We start from the raw sequence: 13919 nt of genomic DNA on the forward strand, positions 1-13919 counted from the left end.
AGTTCTAATAGACAGTATGACAATGTTTTGTTTGCGATGTTGAATTTTGATATAAAAATAAAACATCCGAGTAGACGGTGTTATCTTGTATTTCCTTGAGACTACATGGAAATGTTTCAATTTATAAGTTTAACTTTCTCTTACTGGTAAAATGAAACGAATAATTGCAGAAGTATTGAACTAGATGGACTTGTAAATAGCCAATGGACGTTTAGAAGTCAAGGGTTGAACTGAGTCTACCTCTAGAATAAATCATACGCACATGGAGAAGTCTTTTAGACTTGTAAGGAGAAAAAATTAGAACCTGTATAATGTGATGATCAAACAAATCCACCCTATATCCGGTGGGTCGATACCACTGCTGGAGGAGGTCTTCCCCTGAGGTTTACAACAAGCTCGTAGTGAGCACTTCAGTGTTAAAATTAATGTTTATAGATACGGTCATTAAAATGAATCAACTACTTTTCTGTATTTCTGTACTCAAAAAATGCAGTACTGGAATTTTACTTTTAATATTTAGTACTATTTCTTTACTCTAAAACTATTGTAATATTTAGGTACTTGTAATTTACAGTACTTGATTTGTACTTAATATTTTGGTACAGAAATAATACAACATTCCATGTTTGAAAATCATAACTTTAAGAGATTTGAAATATAAAAACTTTCAAAATACTGAAAATGTAACGGTAGAAACTAAAAATCTGTAGTACCTAAATTTCAAGTACAAATAAAGTACTGTAAAATACAGGTACCTAAATATTACAATAATTTTAGAGTAACAAAATAGAACTGAATTTTAAAAGTAGATTTCCAGTACGACAAATTTTGAGTACAGAAATAGTACCCATGCAAAAGTAGCTGTGTAGGACAAACTGAAAGCTCATAGTTCTATACATTCTTACATATGCATTATATCTATTTTCACAGAATGTACGACCTACAAGATACCATTGCATGGATTGGTATGGTATTTAAAACCTCGTACAGTAGCGTGCAATGGGAATAGGTGCAAGTCGATTTGGATTTACACAAAGCATTCATTTGTTCCCGGATACTTTGTACTTGACATATATGTGAAATATATTTTGTATTTTGAAATGCCTTTAATTTGTATCCGTTATTTTAGTGTTTGGGGGAACCTAGCCCTCGGTACCATCCGTTTTGTGTAGGATATACAACAATGCGTGAAACATGTGTCGAATAAACTCATCATAGATACCAGGACTAAATTTTGTATAGACGCCAGACACGCGTTTCGTCTACAAAAGACTCATCAGTGACGCCCGGATCCCCAAAAAGATAAAAATGCCAAATAAAGTACGAAGTTGAAGAGCTTTGAGGACCAAAATTCTTAAAAGTTTTGCCAAATACAGCTAACGTAGTCTATGCCTGAGGTAGAACAGCCTTAGTATTTCAAAAATTCAAAATTTTGTAATCAGTTAATTTATAAATACAACCAGGGCACTCTTGATAGCGAAAACAAGTTTTGTCGAATATAGATGTAGTGATAAAAGTGGAAAATAGAAATGGCAAATGGGTCAGAAACACCAACCCAACCAAAGAATTAAAAAACAACCAATGGCCACAATTGATTCCTCCACACAGCGAGAGAATACCTTACCTGAAGGTGTGCTTTCGCTGGCCCCTAAAAGTGTGAACTAGTTCAGTAATAATGAGAGCCAGATGCTACACTCCAAAAAATATAAATGAACTAACATTAATAGTCATTCAAGACTAACAAAGGCCAGAGACTTTTGATTTGGGACAGGCGCAAACATTCTATGCGGTTAAACATGTTTTGTGAGATACCAACTATGCCCCCATACCTGGTTTTCCAGGCAGGTAGATAGTAAAAATATTTCTGTTCCTTTACAAACTTTAAAATACAAAACTGTTTAATATATTTGTGGGTTTGGGACTTTTATGTGTTTTGTTTGTTTATATGATGGGGACATTATGTAATATTGGTGTTCCAAATTTTGATTATTGTTACCACAGGTTTTATTGTTATCGTATATCAAATCTGGGTAAGTAAATTACAAAAGCATTGAACTTGCCACAATACAAGATTTGGTGTGAGTGCAATGATACAACTCTTCATTCAAGGCTCCATTTGAAAAGGTAAACCAATATACATGTTATAGGTGAAAGTACGGTCTGTGATTTTTAATAAACATTATGGCCGTCCTTTTGAGGGGTTTACATTCGTTGACAAAAAAATATATTTTGATTAAAAGTCTCAATGTTGTATTATTAATTTTACGTATTATACAATAGGACTCTACACAATGAATTCTCTTGTTTCATACAGTGCGATCAGAGTTTATCGAATTATACGGGTAATCTGAAGTGAATATTAATTAAGTACGCATGACGATAAACCAGAATCAATCATCGTGAAGGTCTAATTAGGAGTTCCAATTATTTTCCGATGGTCACTAATCTCTTTGTTAGTAGAAGCTTATTTAATTTTCTGTAAGAAGGTATTATTTGTATAACATTTTGTAAATGTATTGGAAAAATTGAAAGTTATACAATTATCGTACTAATTCAAACATCTAGTCGTTTTACATACCATATTCTTCAGATTGAATGAATTATCATAGGGGACTCGGTTCTAAAACGTTCACTAATTGTGTGAGTTCAACATTGCACATTGAAGGTGCGGTTGACTTTAATTTTACTGGAATAGGATTTTCAAAATTTCCTGCCAACATCTGTTGTTCCCTCAGTGCACTCCGGCTTCCTTTACATTTTGTTTTTATGATTCAACAACAGTATTCCGCGCTGTTAACAATATCTCCACCGACACAGCTATCTCAGTTAAGGTCCCTGTTTCATTAGTACCAGAAGTTCAGGGATTTTTCAGGTAGATAAACTGCATATTGTTAGTCGTTTAAAAAAAATATAAATATAACATCAATAGATAAATGCTATTCTAATTGTATTTAAGTATTCATATCATCTGGTGTAATTTTCGGAATTTCATTGTTCATCCGAGTTTGGGATGACTTCTATCAGTTTCCATGTGTTTCCGGATAACGGCTTTCTTTACTACTATACACTACCATCACGGATACACCAATGGTACTAAAAGTGGCGTTTTACACAAGACAATCAATGCTCATGAATAATTTCCTCGGGAATGCGATCGGAATTAAATGTGTTGATGCCTGGTATCGAGTATTATACAAAAAAGAGGAATTTTATATGGTTGTAAAATTGCCAATGAGAAAAACTCCACAAAAACAAAATGACATAGACATTAACAATAGATTACTGAACGACCTTTAACAATGACCATAGTCAATACTCTGTAATGACCATAGACCATACTCTATAATGACCATAGCCCATACTCTATAATGACCATAGCCCATACTCTATAATGACCATAGCCCATACTCTAAAATCAGCAATAAAAACCCGCGAAAGGTTAGTGTAATACAATATAGACGAGTAAATTAACAGCCTGATTTATAAACAAATTAATTAACATACCACAAATACGAGGCTTGCATCATCCCTCATACAAATGCACACTCAGTCATGATTTCACAATCGGAAATAATTTTTGCACATAAATATATGATTAAAGTAAAAATATTCTTGTTTGGGACAGTAAATAAAGGCAACAGTAGTATACTGTTCAAAACTCGTAGATCTATGGACAAAAAATAAAATGGGGGTAACAAACTAAAACTGAGGGAAACGCATTAAATACAAGAGGAGAACAACGACACAACATTAAAATGCAACACACAGAGAAATGAACTAAGCATTAAACAAAATCCGACAAGAATAACACACACAACATCAAAATCAAATACATGAATTTGGGATAGAAAAGTACCATGACACGTCTTATAGTAATGTGAATTCATACTCAAAAATAAGAGAAAACAAACGAGACAACGGAACGCAACGTTAACATGTTACACACACATAAACGAACTATGATAAAACAATGTCAATTTTCTTGACTTGGTACAAGAAAAGAGAGGCAAAAGATACCATACAGATATTCATACACATCAGTCGAGAAAAGACACTAACAACAATAAGACAAACAATAACGATACACTACAAGAAGACAACAAATATACAAAACTAAACATACAAAAAAAAACAGACTGAGCTTTACGAACTAATAAAAAAAACTTTGGGGATCTCAAGTGCTCCAGGAAGGATCAGCAGATACTGCTTCTCATTCTGTTAATCTTATAAAACATGATTAATCATGGGACATTTTCCTACTGCTTAGAGATTCATCGATTTATGTAGAAAAATAGAAAATCAATAAAAGAGGACGAAATCAAGAAAGACATACAAATTTATTAGTCGAAAACAAACTGACAAATTGAACGACAATTTAAAAAAATTACAAGACTCAAACCTTAGTTATTAGAAAAAAAACATTTAAAAATAAAGACCCCATCAAACCCTTGGGTTAGTTTGGGTACTCACGAAGGATATGCACTTCTTGCTCTACGTAATGAATGTAATTTGACCATAAAGGTAAAAGAAAATACAAAATCTTATGTTGTCTAAATCCAGGTTCAGATATGAACTCAATGTAATGCTGTTAAATTATTTATGAAACACCTTTCAATAGGGACTTTTTTTTCTCGATCAGGAAATCTGATATGCTCTTTCCACACGACTTCATCCATTATAACTTTTTTGTTCCGTCTAAGGGAAACAACTCGTAGAAATCGATTTTCAATTACAATGTCAATTACGAATTTGGCAAGCAGACTATCATCAACACAACAAGTTATTTAGTGTTACACAACATGTTTTTGACACACAGTACTGTGCCCAAATTTAAAAACTTTTCTAATGTTGTAAATAAATAAGAAGAAAAAATTGAAAAGTTGTGGTGTGCTACATGAAAATAATGCATTTCAATTTAAAAGCCGTAAAAGTACACAAAAACCTAATAAAAAATCAATCATCAAGATTATATTGTATTTGTTATATAAATGGATAAAACGTGACATCTGAAGTAATAAATTAAACAAAACAGAAAACGTATATATCATTAATATAATTTCATTATTACTTCTTAATTTCTTCCTAGGAGAATTGATATAAAAATGTGACTGAATCATGAAATTAAGCGTCATATTGATTTTGTAATCTGAGTTACGAGGACTCTTTACAATATTCAATGCAGGAATAAAACGATTAAGTATCTCAGTATGACAGCATGTCAACACTGCTTCAGACTTGTGTTTGGATTTACACTCTCTGTCATTTAAGTGTTTGGATTTGATTGTTTGTTTAGTTTCAGAACTCTGACGGTAAGTAATTTTGCATATTTACACGAAAGAAAATTTCAACCAAAAAGTAATGAAAAAATTTAGTGTTCGTATCATAAGGCTATAAACATGATAACAGAAAAAAAAATCATATTAATAATAATGTCCTTTTATTACCGTAATTGTATCTTGCATTGTAATTCTTTTCCGCGTTAGGCGTAATGAAACTTTAAAACTCAAAATTATCGATTTTGAATTATGAAAGTATGATTATCATTTATTATTTAAAGGTTTCATATATTATTTATACTCCATAATATTTTACTTTGAATGTTACTTTTCGTGTTAAGTCATAATACTTTCAGACTCCTGTTTGATTCACAGTTACGGGTTTTTTTTAATTGTCCGACATGAAGTTTTTTTGGGCAATTTTGATTGTATATGAAACTATCGTATAAGTGTATGACAATGCTCGTCTTGTTGTCTGTCCTGACCCATTCAACCAATAAAATACATTGGTTTGCCCATGCATGTCTTACTTAGTAAAGAGAAACCATCAAGATAATTAAAAGGTCACTATAACTGAGAGTTCAACAGATATTTCTCATACCCCTATGTACAACGCGTGGAAAAGTTTGTGTATCTTTAACATATTGAAGATGTTTTGGAATTTTGTTGTTGACAGGGTCAATTATTATGACTTTTGAAAAGTCTACAGTACTGTATAAAAAAGAAGATATGGTATGATAGCCAATGAGACAACTATCCACAAAAGACCAAAACGACACAAACTATAGGTCACCATACGGCTGTAATTTGTTTATAAAAAAATGATTCTCAAAGTTGTATTTTGCAAAACTGTTCGAAATTGCGGGTGTACATTTGTTTTCACGTTAGCTATTTATGTTGCCATTTAAATTATTTTGATTCAGCGTTATTTATAAGTTTTTTATAAATGAGACGAGCGCCTGGTGTAAAAAATGTAAAACCAGGTATCTCTTTTTTCACTTTATTAACCAAAAGATATTGCAAAAAAATGTCTCTTAGCACTTTACATGGAGCTGTTTAAATTATGTTGAAACACAATGTTACAGAAGTAGGTTCAATACCTCTGTATTGTTTTCAAGTTCAGACAGTTGTAATAGTCTTCTGGGAACTGAAGATGAGAGAGACTTAGTTTTTATAATTTTTTGAATAAATTTCCAAAATGACCATTATCTTACATGTTAATTAATGGCTGATTTTGCGTTTGAAATCAATGATATCCATTGATTAAGCTCTACTATTTTAGAACAACGTAGACCGACACAGTATTTGTTGTTCTTCATAATTTGTTTGGGGGTGAAGATGTCGTTCTTGTACGGTTTCGAGGTATAATATTCAAGTTGTTGGTCAATATTTATCTACAATAACACGCAATTAACTATAAATGGACCTCTTTTAAAAATGGCCTATGTTTAAAAAAAAAATACCTGCAATCGACCATACTTCTGTTATGCTGAATTTCATCAAATACTCAATTTCGTTTTGTTGAAGAGTCTTGTTTTAAATGTAACGGTTTGTCGTGTTCTCATTTTTCGTCATTTTTTTCGACTGAATTTTTTTACTGTCCGTTTTGGTGTCTTAACTATCTCATAACACAGTTTAATATGTATAGTTGTACAAAATGTGGGTAAATTAATTTCAACATGTCGATGAGGATGACAAAGTTACTGTTCATAAGGTCATACTATTATCTCCTATATATTTCAAAGAATATATTAATTGGTTACACAACAGCATCAGTATGCGGATTGACGACAGGGCTTATTCTAATACAGTGTTAATAGTGGTGTATGTCCCTTTACGATTTAATTAAATACAGAAAGTATAATAAGTTGTTATTGTTTGCATTCGTTCTGTATAAACCATTAGAACTTGGTCGCTTTGATAGGCCACTAGTCTGAATGCCATATGTTAAGGAGTCGATACGATACATTCGTGACAGTGTTGTATTGACAAAATGCGATATATATGGGATCAATAAATTCGAAACGAAAGTTCATCATCAAAAGGCGAAATCAAACCTCAAACACACCAAACGAATTGATAACAACTGTCATATTCATGACTTGTCTTTTGTCTTCATATATTTTTTGTTTGTTTAGAAACATGAAAATGGTTGCATAAACCGTTAAAACTTGGTCGCTTTGATTACCCACTAGTTTAAATGCCATGTGGTAAGTAGTCGATACGATATATTCGTGACACAGTGTGGTATTGTAAAAATGCGATATACCGGTATATGCGAAAAGGTCATCATATTCATGGCTTGTCTTTTGTCTTCATATGCATTTTCTTTTAAACATGAAAATGTTTGCCGATATTATTTGGGGATACATTGAGACACTGTAAGATTCAAACATCACAAATCACGTGACTATATTGAAGACCGAGGTGTTGTTGTTAGATCAGTATGTTAGATGAAATATATGTTTAGAATACATTCAAGTTGTTCAAAATATACTAGCATGATATATTATTAATACAGTACAAGGTATACAATTATTCTATTGTATTCTAACATTTATGATATACCATAAATTGCAAGATTTGTGTTAGTAAATTGTCTGGTGTAACATCATATAATATAATTAATTATACATGATTATATGTATAGTATATACATCGCAGTCACGTATTGGTTTCCGAATAGATTGCCGATGAAGATCATTCGGAACCCTTGGGAACAATGTCTGCTTATGATCGATATTTTAATCACTACAATTTATTCTGTAACATAGATACGAATTTTTAAAACAAATGGATACGGAAAGATCTCATTTTTGTCAACGGTATTCAAATTGGAAAGAAATTAAATCTATAGTTTATGCCGTAATATTTTACAAAACTCTGAAATATTTAAGGCATTTAATAACACACATTAAAATAGTATATGTTTCGATAAAATCTGAAAAAAAGACGTCGCAGTCACAAATGTACTTACAGACAATTTATTTTATTTAAATTTTTTACGTTTTTATTAGATTTTGTGATACATATGAAAACTTGCCACTCGAATGTGCAGTTTTGGTCAATGAAAATAGTAATATAGTCAGCTTTTAAGTATGATGGCGTTTGATTTTGTTGCACTTTAGTGTTTCTGATATTTCGTCGTTTTCCTCTAATTGTTGACATATTTCCGTCGGTTTTAGTTTGTAACCGGGATTGGGTTTCTCTCAATCGATCGACGACATTTGAACAGCAGAATACTTCTGTTGCCTTTATTCATGACACTTTCTTTACTTTTTAGCATAAACAAAATGTATGATTAAGAGGATTTCTAGAAAATAAGTCAAATCATATGAACTCTAAAAGAGCCAAATAGAACCGAGTGGCTGTGAATTTATGTTAATACTTTTTTAAAAGTGGCCTATAGCTAAAAAAAAAATTACACTACTCCAATTACACCCTTGTTATACGTGCTATATTCAAACTGCATATTACTGAATCTTTAACCCATGTGGCATGATTGGCAATTAGACAATTCTGCACAAGAGTACAAATGACTCAGAATCTAATAGCTATAGAATGAACAAAGGACATATCGCATATTCATCTATAAAAGTCCCCGAAATCACAAATGTAAACCATTTCAAACAAGAAAATTAACGGTATAGATGAGGCTTAAGGCAATTTTTACTATTGGACGTTAGTTGTGTTCAGGAAAATAAAACCCACTAAGTTATAAAAAGAATACTAAGATGTATGGACAGAATAGTAAGGTTATCGAATAAGATATCAATATGTAAGCACGTGGTCTTCAACAGTGCACAGCAGCCACAACAACAACGACTTCCTGTAATTGTCGTGGGATAATACAAAGTATACTTTACGGATATGTTCCTTACGTCGTAACTACAATCCCCTTCCTTTAATGAATTTGACCTACCGAATTAGACTATTTACCGAATTTGTAATCACATAAGCAACACGACGGGTGCCGCATGTGGAGCAGGATCTGCTTACCCTTCCGGAGCATCTGGGATCACCCCTAGTTTTTGGTGGGGTTTGTGTTGTTTATTCTTTAGTTTTCTATGTTGTGTCATGTGTACTATTGTTTTTCTGTTTGTCTTTTTAATTTTTAGCCATGGCGTTATCAGTTTGTTTTAGATTTACGAGTTTGACTGTCCCTTTGGTATATTTCGTCCCTCTTTTACAAACATTTCAATAAGTAAAATCACAAATATACTGAAATTAAATCTAATCGGAAAGTCCATAATCACATCGGAAAATCAAATAACAAAACATATCAAAAACGAATGGACAAGAACTGTCATATTCCTAACTTGGCACAGGCATTTTCAAATGTAGAAAATGGTGGATTAAACCTAGTTTTATAGCGCTAACCCGACTCCCTTTGATGACAGTCTCATCAAATTCCTTTATATTTACAATGATGCGTGAACTAAACACGCATACATGTAATAGATAAATAATTGTTTTTGTTGATTTTCATTATAAAAGATAGGTACATTTGATAATAAACATGACAATCTTAACTAAGCACAATATTAACAGTGTATACCTTGAAATGACATGAAACATATCGATCTATAATAATTTGAAATATAGTGTCTAAACATAGGTCGATACAAACGTGTATTTAGGACAACATCATGCTGCAATTGACAAGTATGCTCATGGCACATTCAGTTTTTTTGAGATGTATTAAGATGTTAGATGTTATTATGTTTACATATTTTGTATCCACTACATGTAATACACTCGCTTATAGCAATCGATCAGTTCATCTCCTAATTAAAGTGGTCCAAACGAAACTTAGGTGTTGTCTGTTGCAAACATTAAAATCAGACATTATTGTGTGCATGTTTTAGAAGCATGTGTATTGACAACAAGATATCGCTTAACTTTGAGTGAATTGAAAAAAAAAGTTGTCACTCTGACGGTGGTCGACTTGCAAAGAAAATTGAGAATTGAAATAGGGAATATATCAAAGAGAAAACATCCCAACCATAGAAAAGACAGAAGTCATGTCCACTCTCCTATAATTGTTCGAAAACTTTTTAAGTGGTGCATGAGTACAATTACCAACAAATAAACAAAAGCTTTTGTGCGATTTAACAGTCTAATCATTTTGTTGAATTTATAGATTATTGTTTTGATCCCGCGATTAATTTTTCTATAAATAAATTCTTTACCGTTGATCATTCAAATGTTAAGTTATTTATGAATAAACTGAAAAAAGTAAATGAGAAAAATCTCAAAACAAACTGAAAAATATATACATTGGAAATATTGACCTTGAACTTCAAGCAAACCCAATTAGCAAAACAACCTACTGAAGACCAAAATCGATACATTGGAATACTTCAAAAGAGAGAAACAAAATCGTGTTATCAATACCCAAATTATAGTTTCAATTCACTCATCCGATAAACACATTTGCAAATGAAAGATGAGTATGGTCATGTAAGTTGAACTAACCATGATATATATATATATATACGAGTCTAAATTGAAAACTACGTTCAAACCTATTATTGCGTTGGATAAAAACCGCAATTTTTATACGTGTGCATGTAAAACAAATTTCGTTATAGAAGGGTCTAAAAACAGCACAAACAACATTTTCCAAAAGACCAAAAATTGATAAGTATATTTAAGCAAAACGCATTTGACAAACAGGTCAAACAACTGATGTTCTTTAACCCTGTCGACTGCCATTGGCGATTGCCAAATAAAATTGATCACAAGATGTAACAAAATGGATCTTAATATAAATTTAATACTAAACGGAAAAACATTTTTTTACTTGTGGCCACGATGTTATGCGACAAACATACGGTGTCAATATTTTTTTAGTACACCAGATCCGGATTTCGATAATAAATGTCTTTTCAGTGATGTTAAGGATCGAAACGGTATGTTAAAGGCCATATAAAAAAAGTACATTCATTTTTAGAAAAAGCACCCTCATTTTTAGATAAATTCTTGAATTGTAAGAGTCAAAATAGGATGATCGGATCATATAAACCGGAGGGAAAATATGATACAAGCCCAAACAAAAAAATATAAACGAGTCTAAATTGAAAACTACCTTCAAACCTATGATTGCGTTGGATAAAAACCGCAATTGTTATACGTGTGCATGTAAAACAAAGTTCGTTATAGAAGGGTCTAAAAACAGCACAAACAACATTTTCCAAAAGACCAAAAAAAGTGAAAAAGTATATTTAAGCAAAACGCATTTGACTAACAGGTCGAACAACTGATGTTCTTTAACCCTGCTGACTGCCATTGGCGATTGCCAAATAAAATTGATCACAAGATGTAACAAAATGGATCTTAATATAAATTTAATACTAAACAGAAAAACATTTTTTACTAGTGGCCACGATGTTATGCCACAAACACACGGTGTCAATATTTTTTAAGTACACCAGATCCGGATTTCGACAATAAATGTCTCTTTAGTGATGTTTGGGATCGAAACGGTTTTTGGAAGGCCATATAAAAAGTACATTCATTTTTAGAAAAAGTACCCTCAGTTTTAAATAAACTCTTGAATAGTAAGAGTCAACATAGGATGAACGGATCATATAAACCGGAGGGAAAATATGATACAAGCCCAAACAAAAAAATATAAACGAGTCTAAATTAAAAACTACGTTTAACTTATATATATATATATAAATGCATAACAATAATCTGTCTCAGCAGTTATATTGTAAAGTAAATTTATGGAAAATACTGAATTATGGATGTTAGTTTTAAATAATTTACCATTTAATAAACAGAAGCTTTTGTGCGATTTAACAGTCTTATTATTTTATTAATTTTATGGATTAGTTGTTTTGATTTCCTTGATAATTTTTTTCTATAGATAGATTCTTTACAGCTGATCAGTCGAATGTTTATTCAGCTATAAATAAATACAGTTATTAATAAACCTACTGTTGTATATGGATTAGACCTTTGGTATTCCCGTTTGAATTGTTTTACACTAGTTATTGTCGTGGCCCCTTATAGTTTGCTGTACGTTTTGAGCAAAAGCTCCGTGTTGAAAGCCGTACATAGACTCATAATTGTTTACTTTTGTAAATTGTTACTTGGATGGAAAATTGTCTCAGTTGCCCTCATACCACATTGCCCTATATCTATGAAAAAAGTGCAATTGCAATAAAAACGTTTCAACTTTCACGATATAGTAAATTTGTGACCTTATCCTAACAAAATCAAAGACGACTGTCTATAAATAGATGTATGAAATAGCAATTATATATCTCGCCTCGAGATAGAGAGATGAAAGCTATTTTATTCCAGAATAGTAACATCTTTAGCACATCGACACGGAAATTATTTTCCTAGAGATTCTTTATTTCATGTTATTAATGGAGATGAACAGAACTAATCATTAATGTGAGAAGACTCTTAAGGTATAATACATTGCCGTTAGGATTTCATATGGTTTCCATACGTAAACATGACAAAGATATATCAACAAAGAGAGCTATGGAAGGATACTTCATATCCTGTCTTTACTTTTATACACAACAACAGAAAGTTGCATAAGCAAGAATCATGTTCGCATACATATTTTGTAAAAATAAATGTCATATTTCATAACAATATTTTTATGCAAATACTGTTTGCGAAAGCGGATTTTGTGTTTTAACATTTTATTGACATGTAAAAAAAGCATCCTCGTGCGGTGTTTTTAAATAGTAAAAAAATGAAAATATCAAACCCGAACAAAAATGTAAGACAGAAAGGCCCTTAAACAAAGCAAATTCAAAAGTTCAAACACATCAAGCAAATGGAAAACAACGGTCTTAATCCTAACTTGATCCAGTCATTTATTCGTAAAGAAAATGGGAGTTTTACAGTTAGCTAAACCTCTAAATTTTATGCAATTGCATATTTATAACATTATATTATGTACAACTTGTCATTTTATTAAAAAAAAATCTGTTTGCAGGAATCTTAAAACCAAATTTAACACTGACAATAATAGTCTTTTCTCTAATTTTTCAATTTTAATTTCAAAGCATTTCATTTTCAGTTGATAATCCTCTTATCTCTATTTCTGTCACCAAAATGACTTTGAAGGTCAAAACGTTTACGAGAGCTTGATTCGTAGATGTCCTTAATTGAAACAATATGAAGAGATTAACATTGCTGATTGCCATGACAACCTATTATTGATTTTTATTGAAATAAAACAAAACAACAAAATGAACATTAATATTATTCATAACCATGGTTTAATAATAACGGTGATTATAATGAGTTTGTATTGCTTTTATTGCTGTTCTTCATATAAAACTCAGAATGTGGATTTCAACACGGAGCCAAAAAACTCTCATCAAACAACAAGTTTAAGACGACAAATAGCTTTCAGGATGTACTTAGGTGAGGTTTTGGAATTTGTGTAAAATGTTCGGACTCCTTGGTGTTTTTCCATACAAAACAATGTAAAATATTTTGCCCCATAACACCCATTTATTTTTTCATATAAGACTTAATTGCTCATAAAAGGTCATTTACCAAAATTTTAGAAGATTCTTGATTTTTTTCTTTTGTTTTGAGACCAAAATAGTACCAATGCAAATATAAGGTAAAAGTCCAAGTCAGCCTTTTCCCGCCATA

General features: G+C 31.5%; 1 protein-coding gene across 1 annotated transcript in view; it reads left to right on the top strand.

The window, feature by feature from the left end:
• Positions 1 to 5189: 5189 nt before the first annotated feature.
• The window catches only part of LOC134694988 (ankyrin repeat domain-containing protein 33B-like), a 46343-nt gene continuing 37613 nt past the window's right edge, over positions 5190 to 13919 (top strand). The window contains exon 1 of the mRNA XM_063556110.1: positions 5190 to 5309. The gene's annotated coding sequence lies outside the window, so the exon portion shown is untranslated. The remainder of the gene's footprint in view (positions 5310 to 13919) is intronic.

The sequence above is a fragment of the Mytilus trossulus genome, chromosome 13, assembly GCF_036588685.1.
Source record: "Mytilus trossulus isolate FHL-02 chromosome 13, PNRI_Mtr1.1.1.hap1, whole genome shotgun sequence".
NCBI classification, from domain to species: Eukaryota; Metazoa; Mollusca; class Bivalvia; order Mytilida; family Mytilidae; genus Mytilus; species Mytilus trossulus.